Here is a 16556-nt window from a genome sequence, read left to right as displayed (position 1 = left end):
ACTGAGTCTCATGTTCCTGGTCTTTAATCAGCCTCTTCATGAGTTTTAATCAGATCTGGGCCAGAACCGAGGAGGGCGAAGTGAAATGTTTAGGGGCACAGTGGAAGGAGACACTGTCTGTTAAGGCCTGTAGGCATCTCTCATACCTGCTGATACTGAACTGCAAATTAGTTGAGCTTCTTTCTCATAAACTTGTACTTGACTGCCCTTGAACTGAAACCATTTACTTCCTCCTTCTTGATCTCCCTCACACCAACCTAAGCCTGCCTTATTTCTTGTGCCTTGCTTGAGTGTCCTCCATAGAAAATGCCATTGTAAGGCACCCAGAAACATCCTTCAGGAATGCCTTTAGAGTCCACACCAATTCCAAGTTCAAAACATTGTTTTCTTCCCCTTAGGAGTAGAATTATGTTTTATACCAAAATATTTTATCCTGAGTGATTTGCTTCACTTTTCCAAATGCAAATGTCTCTCTCAAAACACCAAATCCCAAAACTCTTGTTCTCTTTGTAAGAAAATGCCCTTGTACAGCTCCACAGGATCTGGTATAAGATAACACTTCCAAACCACCTTCTGTGTGTGGTCTTGCCCTACTTTCTGACACTTAAATGATCTAATAAATTCAAGATGGCCACTATAAATCCTGGAGGACACAATAAGTAGCATTTTTCTTTCCTTTGCCCATTCTTTCCAGTTGCCCACTACACCCCTTTCCATCAGGAATTGCCACACTCACCGTAAATGTGCTGGTCTGAAACTTCTCTCATTAACTTTCTCTCAGACATCTGGCTTCTAAATGTCCACCTCCACTTCCAGTCTTTGTCATGGTGACAGCTGCTATCAACCTGCTTTCTATTCTTTTTCACTTGCCCAGGGTTCTGGTAGACATTCTATGCCATCCCATTAGTTCCTGCAAGACCAATTTCTGCACCTTCTGACTCTACGTTCTAAGTATTCCTCCAAGCCAGTGATGGCAAAACTCTAGCATGTGTGATACTGTGTTTTTCTTTTAAGACAAAAAGATGTTAATGTATGAGTTGCTTTTTCTAAGCTACAACCTCAGGATTCAGGTTTAATTGCGGGGTGGGCACTTCACAATAAATATTTGGGTTTTGAGTTACAGTTTGGCCCTTGGTCTTTAAAAGGTTCACCATCATTGCTCTAAACTACTTTTTCCTCTCCATAATCAACACCACCCATTCCCTGAACCTACCATGTTTCCTCATACACTTTATCTCATGAAGTTTACCTTCCTATGTCCTGAGTTCTTCTGGCTCTTGTCTAATCAGAGTGTAGTCTTCCTAATTTAGTTAGCCACCTCCATGCGAAGCCTTCTGTGAATTTCCCAATGACCTTCTCAGTTCTGAGTCCCCCTTGCTGCAGGTGGATGCCCTCCATGGCTGCCCTGCCTACTCTGAGTTATATTCACTGGAACCGTCTGTGAGCAGGTTTCTCTGTGCTCCATGAAACCCTGGCTTCCTTTCTTGTAGGCATATTCTGTCATTTAGCTGCCAGAAGCAGAAGGTTTAAGTGGGAAAGTTTTCAAAATGGGTCTGAGAGTGGTGCAGCTGGTAAGTTGCTATGGCGAGGCTTGGTTTTACCAGTTTTTATGCAAAGAAACCAGGATAGGACTTTCCTGGTGAGCAGAATAAGATCATTTGTCTTTATTTTGGAGGATGGGAATTGTGCATTATCTAGCTTAATAATACCCATTGTATAGAAATAATACTTTTCAGATTTAATAATGTGTCCTAGTTGAGAAATAAAAGTTTCAGTTAATTTTAACAGTAAAGAGAACGTAGAACACCTTTTCCTTGGTGATATACATTGAAGATCCACTAGCAATGCTCTGTGAAACACAGAAGTACAAAAAGAAGTCTTTACTGCATGTGAGAAATCCATTATTTTTACATCCATTGATATTTATTCCTATTTCCAAATACAAAGGCAGCTGCCTCTTCTGCCTGGGAGTCAACTGTGTTCATACCCTCGGCATAATGTTGAGTTGGCTGACTGAAGCCCACTAGTGCTCTGGCTTGGGAATCACAGCGTCTCTAAATGGTATGTAAATTGTCTGAGGAATTTGACTCCCCTACATGCCAATATGGAGAATATATTATCCTTTGAGTAATTTCTAATGTACAGTATTCAACAGGGAACATTAAGCATGTGGACACTGAAATGCATTTTTAGAAAATTCTGGATAAGTTGATACTCATTCTTCCTCTTGGTTGGCCTTGCTTTATACTCTGGGAGACTGAGCTGAAATCAAGGAGCTTCCTTACCTTCTGGGTCCAGGATGATTTGGTCCTTGGGAAGCGCTGATCAGAGAATACAGAGAGGGATTGGCTAGGGATATAGCTCAGCAGCACAGCTCCTGCCTGGTAAGCATGAGGTCTTGAGCTTGATCACTGGTACCTACCAAAAAAGAAAAAAAATACAGTGCTTATTTCCTGGCCCCTTGTCACGGACTACACCCATCGTTCCCTCTGACATTGCTTATTTCAGCTGCAGAGAACTCAGCCTTCCCTTTCCTGTTGATGCCTGGGGAATGATGTTCCCAGAGTTACTAATTTTATGATCTTCTTTATCCTGATAAGTTCTTAGTGAAGGGTCCTTGTCTCTGAGATTCCTCACATGCTCAAATTTGGGTCTGTCATCTGTTTCGTAGATACTGGCTCATAACTCACCACTGTATCTGCATCCCTTGAAGAAATTTAACCTTTAAGGTCAAGTAGCTGGTCAGATAGGAAATCTTTCTACTAAGGTCCTACCAATTGTCTTGTGAAAGGCCCTGGAGCTGAGAGGAATTTCTCATATGAGTGGTCTCAAATTGAGACCATCATTTCCTTTTAGGATTGGACCCAGAGCAAAAGTGCCAGCAAATTCCAGAGAATCAAATCCATGTTCACCCGAGTGGCTGCAAGTTCACTGCAGCAGATTTGGAGTGAAAAATACTTGTCAAAAGTGAAAAGTTGGGAGCTAACAATGCATTAATCACAAATGGAAAATGTCATTCTTTTCAGTGGCTGGCTGTAAAGTTGAAGGTTCCATCCTGTCCTTAATTAAGTAACCGGATCTTGGTGGACTCTTAGTGTAATCTGGATAGATACAAAAATTATACAGCGATCTGGAAGCTGAGGGGGAAAAAGAATGAAAGAAAAGAAAAAAAAATGGCAGTAATTAAATGACAAAAACGCTATATTCAAATAAAATTAAGGGTTTGTCTTAAAGCCACGGGGGGCATCTCCCTTTGTTTCTTCCTCTGTAGTGTTTAAAGGAGAAGGAAACAAAAGGAGCCTTCTGGAAATGTGGGAGCACTGATAGTGACCCCATTGTAAGAAGAAGGTTCCTGGTCCCAGGTACCCATGGACCAGCATCACTGTTTCTCTGCCTTTGCTGCTTGAGCCACTGTCCTTCATGCAAAAGCCCCGATCAAGAGGCCCAAAGCCCCCTGAGTTTAGTTGTTATCTACTGTAATAAAAGGTTAAAAATTCATTTGAGCTAAGATAGAAATTATTATAATAGTGAAAAGAAAAGGACTTCTTCCCCAACTGAGAGTCTTGGAAAGTATTGGGACTCCTGAATACCTCATGTTTGTTTCTCCATTTCTTCTTGTCAAATATTTGGAATATTTCCATTTCTTCCTGCCATTACAAACAGTGTTTTCTTGAGGTGCTTTGTGATCCAATTCTTGAGTACAGGGGCTGGGGATTTAGCTCAGCATAAGTGCCTGCCTTGCAAGTGTGTGGTCGTGAGTTTGATCCCTGGTACCAATAAAAAAGAAAAAGACACAAACAAACAACAACAACAACAAAACAAATTCTTGAGTACATCAGTGAGAGATTCTCTAGGATTTATACTTTGGGGGAAAAAAGTTGGGGGCTGTGTATCCTAGACTCAGTTAACTTCAGCATCTGTGCTCTGTCATCTCCAGCATGGCTGAACAATTCACACAGTCATCAGCAGTTCTGAGAATATCCACACACCCTCCCTGCCCCACTCCTGTCAGTATTTCATAGGATCACACTTTAAGATTTTGCTAATCTAATGGATGGTTTTATTTGTATTTCTTTGACTACTAGTTCTAATTTTAGTGTATGTGCTGCCAGAGTGAACACATCCTTGATTACTGGTGAGTTTGACTTTTCCTCAAGTTTTTTGGCTATTCAAGTTTTCTTCTTTGCCCGATGGAGGCTTCCTTTATGCTGGATTCTCATCTTTTGTCAGCTATATGCATCACAAAATCGTCTTAGGGAGAAATTCCAATCTCTGTTTACTAAGTAGCAAGCATTGCAGATGGCTGTTGCAAATGACGCTTTATTCTAGAGTTGGCTCTAAGCTTTGACAAAGAAAGAAAGCAAGGCTGTTGTGACATATATTGTGGGGTGACATGATAACAGAGTAAGTCACAGTTCTTGGTGAATGTCAGGCTTGAGTTATTGGGGAGAAAGAATCTATCAAAAGCAAGAAACTAATGTGTTGGAAAGCAGGTCAAAGCCAGTACATTAGGGGCAGAAGGAAGAGACGTTTCCAGAATATGTGTTAAGGGGTAGACCCTGGTGGGGGATGACTCTCTAATAGGGTGGTTTCCAATGGCTCTCAGGACTTAGGGTAAGAGGCCCCCTCATTCCCAACTGTAAGTCCAGAGGTAGCCATGCAGGGTGGTATTTGAGAAGAAAAATTCTTCACAGTTGGAGACTCATCCCTGCTGCCACCAAGATTTCACAGTGATTGGCAGTCACTTTGCCAGGGAGGGTGGCTGCTCTCCACCACGGGATGGGGCAGGGCGCTAGAGCTCTGATCTGGACCAAGCGTCATTGGACTTCAGACAGTCAGGTTTCATTCTATGCTGACTCCAACCTAGGACATGCAAATAGCACAACTGGATGGTTTAGATTTTGCCTTGTTTTCTTTCCTATCTACCTACCTAGAAGAGGAGTAGGGGAGGCTGTGTGTCAAGATGATCCTCTCTAGATGAAGGCAGAAAAGAAATCCTCAGCATAGATGGCTGGCCAGTGACACACAGGACTGGTAGGACCACACTGGCAGTATGGTCCTGTCTTGCCACGTGGAATGCAATGACCTGTGTGTTGACACATCCGAGAAGGTAAGTAGAGGCTGAAAAACAATTACCACAATTACCAATATCCCCGAAATCGAACATCGTTTCAGTTTCCGGTGACTTCAAGTTTAAATAAATAAAGCTACTTAATAAGCTTCCTTCTCTGGGGCAGTGAATCACTGTCTTATAAATCAACCAAGTGAAGGAGCTGATTCAACTGTATCATGGGCACAATTAGCTCCATTAGAGCAGGAATTAAGACGTTCCTCTGCCCTACCACGTCAGCCAAGTGCAGCCTTTCCTTGTAAAGCCAGATACCAATCTTTGTGGTTGCTGGATTTTGTCTTCTTGCTAATTTCATGTGAGAGCTGGTGTTTCCAAATGCATGGCCGAGAAATATACTACAACAACAGACATAGTAGTGTCCTAAAATATAAATAAGTATGCTGATAAGCATTCTGAAGCCTTCCTTCCTCTCATTCGGTTTTATTCAGCAAAACATATATTCTCTACATTTTACCTATGTCTTCTATCAAAATATATTCCTCAGAGAAGATTTGAAAAACAAAGGCAGATCAGAAAATTCCTAGTTTTTTTTTTGGCAGGATCAAGTGGCTGTTATCCCAGAGCCTAGCAATGTTGCCAGAGACCAAAAAACCAAAAACAAAAACAAAAAAAACCCCAAATCAGCCTCATGTCACAGACTGCCAGGGAATGAATTAATATATTAGAAGATGTCCCCTGCCTTTTCCAGCATTTAGGAATAACAGGCAAACAAAATCTTGGGTTAACATGAAATTTCCAACAAAGCAAATGCCTAGCAGGCCCTTGACATTCATCTTTACAATTCTATTAAAGGGTTTTTTCATAAGAGTCGATTATTGGGTTTCCAGAAATGAACTGACAATCACTGTTACGTAAATATCTTTTCTAAGGGTATTATTTGTTTGCAATGTCTGGAATTTCTCCTTCACTGCAGTTTTAATCAGGATTTACTTTTGCACAGAGCTATGCTCCAAATGAGGCTGTAGCCAATCGTAAATGCTCTTCCTGTATTATATAAGGAAACCAGAATTTTCTCATTTTACAATGTATTCATGCTTCTCAGCAAAAAAAAAAAAAAAAAAAAAAGAAAGAAAGAAAAGAAAATTAGATTTTACTTAAAATGCTCTAATCTTCTTCCCAGTCACATCCTTATCTTCTGTGCAGCTTGGAAACATATATCTCCTTTAAAAAGCGATATTTGTGGCTGTCTCCAGAGCCATGTGAGGAAACCTATCCCTGTTGATGAAAAGTCCCGAAGCTGTGAAAGTGGCTGAGAAACATCTGGTTACAGCGTGGGAGAAAAGGGTGTGAAATGCTGACCGGGTATGCAGGGGAAAGTCTGTTTGCCTAGTCAGGGTTGCCCAGGATGGCTGTCCATGGGAATTACCTAGCCAAATCTGAAAAATGAATAATGGTCAAGTGCCTCCACACGTGAATTAAGTAAAGATAAAAGTGATGTCGGTGGGGCCAGCAACCTGGGGCTTAACAAGCCCATTAGGTGATTCTGATCACAGTCAAAACCTGATTCTGATTTTGAGTGGAAAGCACTGGCAGGGATATTTTCACAAGTTCCCAGGGAACTCTGATTTGCAACAAGGACTGAGAACAGTTAGGTCTTTCTATGCCTAGTTAGGTCTTTCTGTTTGGTTTCAATGAAGAAAAGACCAAGTGCTTATTTCATTTCTGGTTCTTTGTCTCCAGCAGCCAAGACAGTTCTGGCTTTCAGTAACTGGATTCTGAAAATCTCAGCCTCAGATATGATGTGAGAAGCCCTCTGCAGGACCTGCCCTTTGTATAAAGTGAAACCTCCTCCTACAGAACTAAGAAGTACGGTACAACCCTTGAAGCAGTGGATAACACATTACTTCATGAAGTGCTATAATTGATAATGTTTGGAATCTCAAGACCTTTTGAGTTTATTTTTTAAGGAATCTGATTGCTTTCCTGATTAATATTAATTTAATAAAATCTCAAAACCAGCATCACTGAATTTAAGTTTCATATGAAATGTTATAGCTTCAAATAGGAAGAGTGCTCAGTGCAGTCATGTCCTCTTCAGCTTCTCTGTCCACCCTCTCCCTCCTCTTCCTCACCATTATCCACTCTGCTCACATTACTAGTAAGCTTTCTGTTCCTGTGCGGGTAACACATTCCTCTTACTAAAGGCACAACCTCCTTTCCAGAATCCTTCGCACTGGACATGTTTTTGAAATTCATACTCTTCAATTTTGATAGAACATTGTGTGTACTGTCCCCAGAGGCCTGAAGAACAGTTATTCAGGCAAGTGGGATAGAGACCACAGACAGCCCAATGATGGCTCAGTTAGAGTTTTTACCATCAAGTGACTTAAGAAGAAAAATATGCATGTTTAGAGTTGTACAAGCATGTACAAGCATTCTGAATATTGGGTTGTGGATGATCAGCCAGAGGCCAGCCAGCTCCAGGAGTGTTGAAAAAGTCTTGACGAATCCCCAAACAGGTGTAAACCATCTTGCTTATGCTTAGGTTGCTGACATTTAAAGAACAGAATTTAGTGTTTAGTGCCCAAACCTTGTTGATTAAAGCAGTCTGCTTTTCTGAGATGACGATCAGGGATAGTCACACTGCCCTAGAGGTGGACTACTAAACAAAAGGCATTGGGACGATGGCTAAATGTGTGGAAATAAATGAGGCTGAATTTCTCACACCTTGAATGACAATACATTCCAGATGGCTCAAATCATAAGACTTCTGGAAAAATGCAATATTCCTATATACTTCAGCAAGGACTCTTCAAAAATAATGAAAACCCAAAAAATCATCAGAGAAAAGAGTTGTTAATAAATGACATAAATATCAAAAACTTTTAGGGTAAAAATTACTGCAAAATAGCCACAAGTACTTGGAAGATATGCTAAACATTTATTTAAAAGTACTTTTATAAATCAATAAGGAAAAGATTATGTATTACCAAAAAATGTGCAAATAAACAACCACAGGCAAAAAATGCAAATTGCTTTGAAACATAAAAAGATTTTTTAGTTTAGTAAGATTAAATGTAAAAAACAATCAACTGTCAGAGTGGCAAAGATTAAACTGCATGGTTACTTAGGTTTTAAGAATTTACTCTATAATTATACTCATATAAATTAAGATACACATGCAAGGATTTTCACTACAGTGTTATTTTCAGTAGATTAAAAATTGGAAACAATCTGATTGTACATCGGAAGAAGATTGGTTAAATTAGTTCCAAATGCATCCACAGGCCAAAATAATCAATAGACGCTAAAATAAACGAGATAATTCTACTTGTGCTGACATCAAAAGGGTCCCCTGTGTGTCATGATCAGTAAAAGCAGAGCAGAATGGAGGGAATAGTTACAGTTGTGTATTGGTGTGAGCATGAAAATGTCTGGGATATGAACTAGGTTATCCTAGCATTCCGGGAGACTGAGGCAGGAGGATCCCATGTTCAAGCAAGATCCTGTCACAAAATAAAAATGGCTGAAGATGTAGCTCCATGTGAGAGACCTGGGTTCTCTCCAGTACCATACACACAAAAAAGATCTGGGATAATTCATACCATACTCATGCCAGCGGTTACCTTGGTAAAGGTAGGCAAAGAGGGAGGAGGGTTGTATACCACTTTATGTATTGCTTGATTTATATGCAGTAGGCACATATTAATCCAATAAGATACCTTTGAAAATCTTTTTTTTAAATTTTTTTTTAAAAATAAAATTTAGTCAAATTTAGCAGTGGGGGGGTGGTATACCAACTTTAGTGACACTAATGTTAATAAGTTCTGATAACCCACTGCCATCGGACCAGCCAACCTTTGAAAATCTTTAAAACCGTCTTGCAAATTAAGGACAGCTTTGAGTCAGTCTTATTTGGGGAGCATCATGGTTGAGAATAAACTAAGATTTCTGCAAAGAAGCCATGTTTGCAGCAGTCAGCTTACTGTTCACTTGGAAGAAGTCTTTTTTTTTTTTTTGAGAACTTTAGTTAATGAATTCCAGTCAATCCACAAAAGATTCTGAACTGTGAGTGAAACTTATGGTCTTACTCAAAAGGAACTTCTGGTATTCAAACTCTCTTGACTGAAGAACATTTTTCTTTTCTCTCTTCAGATGGATGGAGTGTCCCTTATTCAAAATGATTGGGACCAGAACTGTTTTTGATTTTGGATGTCTTTAGATTTGGGAATATTTGCATAAATGAGATACCTTGTGAATGAGATCCAAGCCTAAATGTGAAATTCAGTTGTGTTTCACTTACATCTTATACATATAACCTTAAAGTAATTTTGCACAGTAATTTTAGTGCACTGATTTTTTTTGTTAAGCTGAAACTGCTCACATGAGGGCAGGTGTGGAATTTTCCATTTGTGGCATCATGTCAGTGCTCAAAATGTTTCAGATTTTTGGAGCATTGTAAATTTTGGTTTTGGATTAGGAACACTCCATATATAACATGCTGAATGTTATCCAGAGTTGTCAGGGGACAGAGAGGGCTGTGGGTATTAACATGGTCTGTCAGTGTCACTGAAGGCCAGAAAGCAAATCCAGGGCTGGGTGATGCCAGAGCCTCGGTGCATGAGGACACACATGACCTCCCTGCCTTCCCTGCCATGCGTTGTGTACATATCACGAGGATCCCAGTCTGCCCAGACAGCGCAGGGTACTTTCTGGAGTTTTGCCAGCTACCTAACAGTACATGAGAGAAAATTTAAAACCAGAATCAGGATGATCAGAGCAAGGAAAAATAGGAGCCAGATGAGAACCCATTCTGCTTATTTCTGACAGCGTGGAAAGGAAGAGCAGATGTCACCCGTGTAGTCATAGCCTGTCTTTCCACAACCCATCAGTGCTACAAAAGACTCAGAACATACTTGAAACTAAAATAATGTTGGTTTTCCTGTAAGCCAGGGCCTCAGGCCAAGGAGCAAGCATGAAGTAGGAATGAATGTTAAACCTGATGGAACCCTAGCCCCAGGAAGAAAGGAGCTCCTGCCCCAAATGTACTAGCAAGAAGTCAGAAGATTCAAGTTGAGGACTACAGGGATTTTCATGTCAGCCTCTCTCATTTTACTGTTTATCCTCTCCAAGGCTAACTTAACACATTTTAAGTTTCAACACGCAAGTCAGGGGTCTATTAGCAGCCAGCCAGTTTGCGCCATTTGAAACATAAATGATGCATCAAAAGAGAATCTACTGCGAAAATAAGAGCCATGAAGCTTTTTATCACTGTGATTTGCATCCCTAGCTCCTAGCAATCCATCTGATTTACAATGATGTCTTCGGGACTCCACATTTAGACCATTTATATGGGAACCCTGCTTCAGCTCCCTAACTGCTACCTCCTGACAAGGAACAGTGAAATGTATGCTGTATGTTTTGGGTTTGCTAATCCAACAGTCATTTCTGAGATCCATACAAATGAAAAACATACCAATAAGACACGAAACCCTTAATTACTCTAATGTATGTACCGAGGCTCTCCTCCCAGCTCCTCCCTCCCTGCTTCCCCCACCCCAGTCTTCCTTAACTCCTCTGGGTACAATCCAGGAGCTGAAGCCTCCAGCCCATAGCGGTTCCCTTAACTGGCTGCAGGAAATTTGTTTTACAAGGCTGGTTTTAACTGAGCTACCTGCTGTGCACCACATTGCTACTGTTTGTGAAATGAATGATGGGAAAGGCAAGTCTGTGATTTCATTTGTTCAGACCGATTACTCACACGTTGCACACGGTATCATTTGCTTGTCACTTAATGACTGACCAGCCTGCCTGAATCATTAGTGCCACAGCGCAGTGAAAGGAAGACCTCGGCATAATGAGGCGCTGAAGGAAGTGGAGTGCTGTTTTACCTAAAAGAAATGGTGCGCAGAAATCCAGCACAGCTGCAGGTGTTCCAATGACAATGTGGGAAGCAGTTAGCTTCCAATTTAGCAGAAAATTAAGAGCGAAAAAACTGTTATTTGTGAGAGAAGATACTCATGCAGGCAATCATCCTCGCTCTGCATCCACAAGATGAGCATTCAGCTGTCTTTGTCGTGACTTAAAACAATTGGTATCTTGGGTTGCATTCAACACCAGATTGGTGCTTATTATCTGCAGTTTATTCTTTCTTGGGATATTTTGTTTTTTTTCCCCCCCTATTTTATGGTTAATTTGCTTGCTTGAATGTAAAGCCATTTAAGCTGAAAAATCTGGATTGTGGCTGATCATTGTGCCAGGGCTCTGAGCTGTATGATACAAGATAATTGGCAATTTTCAAATTCATAATCCATTTTGTTTCCCTCGGCTCCCCCCATCCCCTTTGTCCCTTCTGCTGGCTTCTGCACTCCCTTCTTTGGTATAATCTTCCAAACTGGCCACTGAAAGAAGGTGACTGCAAATAAATTCCTCCAGTCAAGACCCCAATGCCTCAGACTCCCTGTGGGGAGATGAACGAGCAAAACTCCATGATGTAATCCTATACACCACTCAGAAAGCAGTCACCAAAAAAAATCTATACTCCTCCATGGCAAGATTTAATTCCATTTGGGCAACACTCAGAGTCATGCTGGAAGGATAATAAACTTTTTTGACTTAAAAGTCAAAAAAGGCTTGGTTTGAGGCAGGCAAGACAGCCCTCACAATCTATAAATCAAGTGACAGTGCCCCACTTGGCGCTGGCCAATGGGCAGAAGCGCCCAACATACTCCTTGTGCCAATCAAAGGAATAATAGCTACAGATGCCCACATCTCTGCCCACTGGGGTAGTTTTCTATTTTAAAGAAATCTAGTCTGTAGGATTTACTCCTCCTAGTAATGTGAGCTTCTCTTTATTTTTTTCTGCTGTCTAGTGTCATCAGAGTCCCCTCATTTCAGTCAAGTTCCTCTTAAGCAGCAGTTTCCATCAGGTTTCAGGGATGAAATGATGTGCTCACCTGAACTCAGGATAATGGTGCTACTCACCTGAACTCAGGATAATGGTGCTACTCACGTACAGTGTTCAATAAACCTGGATGCTAATAGCAATACGTTAGGAAGACCCAGGAGCTGTAAACTGTAATTCTGCTGTGTCAGCTAACCAGTCTGGGCAGAGTTGCCCCTGGTAAGAGGATACATTCCTCAAAGACGTTTTGTATTCTTTGAAATAGCCAGATCCCCCACGCACCCAGCAACATCCTCACGACCTTATTTCTACTTATTGATTACAAGGTATTTATTCTTCCCCTCTGTCACTCTGCTATTTCTATGGATACACTTGCTAATAACACCAGTTAAAACTGTAAAATATTATGCTCCCCCACTTTGCAATAATTTTCCACTTGAATTGTAATGCTATTTTTCCTGCACATTTGCATAAGCTCACAGAAGGAAAATGGACAGGAAAAGAATAGAAAGCACAGATATGGTGACCAATCAGAGACAAAACAAGCAACAAATTAGCAGACCAAGACAGCAGGGAGAAGGCATAAAAGGTTTTCTGCCCTCAGATCCTATTTCATGTTCATCTTTCATTACTTTATCTTTCTGGGTTCACGTTACTCTCCAGCCAGATGCGCAAATTCCCTTTCATCATTGCCGTGTTTATTTTTCAAAATGCTGGCAGCACTAAATTTCCAATTTATGCGCTACATCCCGTGCTGTAACTTGGGTTTCCAAGTACTCCCCTACCCATGTGTGGTTTTTGTTTTACTACTTCCTTGCACGGATATTGTGTTGTCACCAGCTGGCCTGAGAAAACACTCGACAATCCTCTATTTTTGTGTCCGCTAATAGTCACTCTGTCTTCTGTTCTGTCAATTTGGTGCATAATATTTTCATTTTCTCTATATTCATTTCCAATACTCCTGTCAGCTCTTAGCATCTACTTCATTAAGCTTCTCCTCTGGTTAATCAGCCACGAGCAATGAAGGATCCTTTGTGAGATGGGGGGAGAATTGATCTTGTGTTCTTGCCACACTTGTGGACCTGCCAAGGCAGGAGGATTTACTGTTTGTCACACAGACTGCTGGAGGAAGCTCTGGGTCCCCATTTGTCACGAGTTTCCATGGCTCACCCGGCCTGCAGCTTGTAAACTTATTTCTGAAAATGTTGAAGGGATTATCCTCGCCCATAAAATGCAAAATTTGCTTAACTGCCTTAGAAGATTTAAGTCTGTTCGACTGGTTTTTCAAGAAAGGCTCATTTTAATTACAAAGTAAAATTGTTGTTGTGGGGGAGAGGAATGTGGTGGCCACAAACCAGTCATCCTCTCCTTAGAAAAGGCGGTGCAAGACCCCTGTTGATGCTACATAAAGGAAGCTCTCAAATTGGCTTACAAGCTATACCACGCTTGGGAACGAAGTTGTGAATAAGGCCTCTGGTTGCTTTTAATTTAAGGAACTTAGTCCAATCTATCTGATTTTCCAAAGGACCAAGAATCTATCCAATGCAGAAGAACATTTGAAAGGAACTGAAGTTCATTTGCTGCATACTTGTATTAAGCTCCTAAGCAATTGTAAATTCTAAACAGAAGATGCAGACACCAGGACCTAGGTAGAATCTCCACACTCAGTAAGTCCAGAACAACAGCCTCACTACACATACAAAACATTCTTGTCTTTCGTCATTTACTGGATCCCATGCTTACCTTATTTTTGTACCCAATCCACACATAAACCAACAAATCAAGATGTGTGTTATGTTCATAATGAAGTCTAAGACTATGTTCTTGTAAATCCATCAGCCTATCAAGAAAATCTGATTCTTTTATTAAATCTAAATTTTCCACAGAAAGCACCCTGTAGGACTAGCAATAAAATAGAATCCCTGTGATGGGGTTGCTGTATCTCTTGAGGATCTTTTTTCTAGGACCAACCTAGAAAGTTGGACCTACTCAATCACCGCTCTCTGTAGATTCCTTGGCAATGATGGCTCCATTCACTGAATTTTGTGTCCCAAATAACAATATTGTATAGATGTTTGGCAATATAGTAGGTGCTCAATAAATGGGTATTTCTTTTTTTTTTTTTTTTTTTTTTTTGTCTTTTTCCTTTTTATCGGTAATGGGGATTGAACCCACAACTGCCTGCTTGCAAGGCAGGCACTTATGCTGCTGAGCTAAATCCCCAGCCCCGGATATTTCAATAAATGGATGAAGTCTATAGTTTCATGACTGTTGTCAAGGGATAATTTGCTCACAGTGGATAATTTCAACTCAGATGTGTTCTTTCAAAGTAATCAGTAAACTTGCAAATTTGTGAAAGGTTGGGATATGTATTTTTGGTGAAGAAAATACTTATTGAAAATGTATAGATATATGGAAATAAGGAAGATTTATTAAAAACAAACATACAAGAGAATGTGCAGGTGTCGTGGTGTAGATGATAATTGGTGGTAGATTCAGGGGCGGAGGAAGGAAGTAGGGGCTGCTGCGGAGTCAGCTGAGTCCAAGGCCGTGCTCTCCGGGGGTGAGGAAAGGAACCTGATTTTAGTGCATGCAGCTAGGTGCTTCCTGAGTAGGCTTCAGTCTGTGAGTCAGAGGAATTTTGTTTCTCTCTCTCTCTCTCTCTCTCTCTCTCTCTCTCTCTGTCTTTAGTGAACAAAAATTGTATTTATTTGGATTATATAACATGAAGTTTTGATTTGTACACATTGTGGGTTAGCTAAATCATGCTGTATCTGCCACCACATATATTTATCCTCTGTGTGTGTGTGTGTGTGTATGTGTGTGTGTAGTAAAAACATTTAAAATCTTTCTTTGTATTTTTCAAGTACATCATGCATTGTTACAGCCTATAATTACTGTATCTTACAAAAGATCTCTTGGACTTATGTTCTTTTTAAGAGTTAAAAAGTCTGCCACGAGAGCACAGCATAGTTAATATATGATTTCATTAAACATTTTCTCTTACTATAAATCTAAATGTGACAATTTTTGTACAACCTTACAGGAGTACTGTTCTCTACAGTTTACAATGCAACTGAAATATCCCAATCAACTATTTTATAATTTCAACCTCCTCTGTCTCTTTAGATTTCAAGGACCTTCAAATTCTGATCCCACATACCCAAATATGCCTTTGTCCATGCATCCCTCTTTGTGCATCTTTGACATTTCTCTCCAAAGATGAAACGCATCCTTGTAGATAGGTTTATGTGGAAAGGAGGGGGACATAGGTATATTCAAAAGATGTAAGAGTTTCATAAAAACTGTCATGCGTTCCTTTTCACTATGACCCTGACACCCAACTCGTTCTTTTTTTTTCCAAGTTCTGCCCTCTCTCTGTGTTTTATGGAATCTTCATTTATTGAAACCTCATTTTGAACACACTACTTAAGGCCACTTAAAATTATATTTAACTGTCTTATTTATAAAGTAAGCTATTCAAGGGCATTAAACGTATTTCTTTATAAAAGAACTGGAGCTATTTTTCTATTTTACATTAGAAATGTGATTTCTATTTACAGCATATTTGGAGAGAATGACTTTCAAGCTATTATTTTTTTCATAATTTTAAATGGATTGGGCTACTGAGGAAGAAGTAGAGGGCCTCTTAGTTCAGCAAAAAGACATCAGAGCTCAAAAGACCAATCTGGAAGAAGAGAATGAAGAGGAACATGGAAAGGGAGAGAACAATCAGGCTGCCAGACTAAGGTGCAGAGTGTTGTGTGGAATGGACCAGGCAGGGAGAACTCTCCAGTTTCCAGGCAAATGAAAGATAAATGAGGGCTGGGGATTTAGCTTAGCAGCATAAGTGCCTGCCTGGCAAGCGCAAGGTCGTGAGTTCGATCCCCAATACCAGAAAAAAAAAAAAGACAAATGGGAGGACTTTCACCTACAGGAATAATGGGACATGTTCAGATCCACCAAAAAGACCAGTAGATTTGGACACATTTATGTAAGGGGTAACTTGATAACAAAATAAATGTATTAGAGCTACATAAACCAGCATGAGTCATATGAGAACAATATTGAATGAAATATTTATAAAAGCAGATATAATGTGATACCATTGATTTGAAATTTGAAGACATACAAATCAAAATGTCATAAAAATATCAAGAAATATATGGGGACTAGGAGTGGTGATACACACTTGTAATATCAGCCTTTGGGATGCTGAGGCAGGAGGATCGCTGCGAGTTCAAGGCCAGCCTGGGCTACAAGTAAGACCTCTGTTTCCCACCCTCCCCCCAAAAACAAAAACAAAACCAAAAAACCAAAGCAAGCCATGGGCATAATAAATGCTTAATTCAGGATAATAGTTTTCTTTGGGAGAAGGGAGTTGAATATACCCAAGGAGAGGTACATAGGGGATTTCAAATCTATCAGTAAGCATCATTTCTTAAGCTGGAGAGTGGGCACAATGTGTTTGTTTTATTTTTAATCTTGCTTTTATATCATAAATACTTCATAGTATTTTAGAATGATTATTTTTTCTAAAACTCTAAATTTCTTAGAAGTTTCAGGTTTTAGAAAAATTGC

General features: G+C 40.1%; 1 long non-coding RNA gene across 1 annotated transcript; it reads left to right on the top strand.

The window, feature by feature from the left end:
* Positions 1-3722: 3722 nt before the first annotated feature.
* Positions 3723-7077, top strand: LOC134472648 (uncharacterized). The gene is made up of 3 exons (XR_010042544.1): positions 3723-5110; positions 6275-6433; positions 6812-7077. It is a non-coding gene; the product is annotated as an uncharacterized LOC134472648 (long non-coding RNA).
* The last annotated feature ends 9479 nt before the right edge of the window (positions 7078-16556 follow it).

The sequence above is a fragment of the Cavia porcellus genome, unplaced genomic scaffold (assembly GCF_034190915.1).
Source record: "Cavia porcellus strain 051 isolate PalLab524CR breed Dunkin Hartley unplaced genomic scaffold, mCavPor4.1 scaffold_2, whole genome shotgun sequence".
Classification (NCBI taxonomy): domain Eukaryota; kingdom Metazoa; phylum Chordata; class Mammalia; order Rodentia; family Caviidae; genus Cavia; species Cavia porcellus.
The sequence above is the reverse complement of the archived record's forward strand: the minus strand, read 5'-3'. Positions and strand labels throughout refer to the sequence as shown.